The sequence below is a fragment of the Schistocerca serialis genome, chromosome 3 (genome assembly GCF_023864345.2).
Source record: "Schistocerca serialis cubense isolate TAMUIC-IGC-003099 chromosome 3, iqSchSeri2.2, whole genome shotgun sequence".
Taxonomy (NCBI): domain Eukaryota; kingdom Metazoa; phylum Arthropoda; class Insecta; order Orthoptera; family Acrididae; genus Schistocerca; species Schistocerca serialis.
This window is the reverse complement of record NC_064640.1, coordinates 886,054,580-886,055,263: the sequence shown is the minus strand read 5'-3', so window position 1 is coordinate 886,055,263 and position 684 is coordinate 886,054,580. Positions and strand designations below refer to the sequence as shown.

At 46.9% G+C, this 684-nt stretch overlaps 1 pseudogene; it reads right to left on the bottom strand.

The window, feature by feature from the left end:
* Positions 1–343: 343 nt before the first annotated feature.
* LOC126472204 (5S ribosomal RNA) lies at positions 344–461 on the bottom strand (annotated as a pseudogene).
* Positions 462–684: the final 223 nt, after the last annotated feature.

Here is a 684-nt window from a genome sequence, read left to right as displayed (position 1 = left end):
TGGTGGTGCATCCTCGTGTCATTTGCGAGCTCCATTCCGGCAGAGATGAGTAGCGAAAAAATTCGGGCGTTACCAGTGAACTGTAAATTTTCATCAATGTATGGGTAGGGAGATTCCCGTACGTTGACAATTTAAAAAAAACAGCACTCCGTCTTCAGGCCACGAGAGGCCTACCTGGACCATCCGACCGCCGTGTCATCCTCAATGAGGATGCGGTTAGGAGGGGATTGAGGTCAGCACACCGTTCTCCCGGTCGTTATGGTGGTATTCTTGACCGAAGCCGCTACTATTCGGTCGAGTAGTTCCTCAATTGGCATCACGAGGCTGAGTGCACCCCGAAAAATGGCAACAGCGCATGGCGGCCTGGATGGTCACCCATCCAAGTGCCGAACACGCCCAACAGCGCTTAACTTCGGTGATCTCACGGGAACCGGTGTAACCACTGCGGCAAGGCCGTTGTCACACATTGACAATTAGTTCATTAATTAATTTCTTGTAATCTGGAACCACAAATGCTATAGATTATTTGCATAAAGTACCCTTGCATTCAGCTGTTAGTGTTTTATTGTACGGCTGAAATTTCGGTATTATTCCGTTTTCAAGATGTGATTTTGACATATAGTTTTACGATAGGCAGAGATAGCAATGTAGGATGTACGAGTATAATTGCATACTACGTCTCTC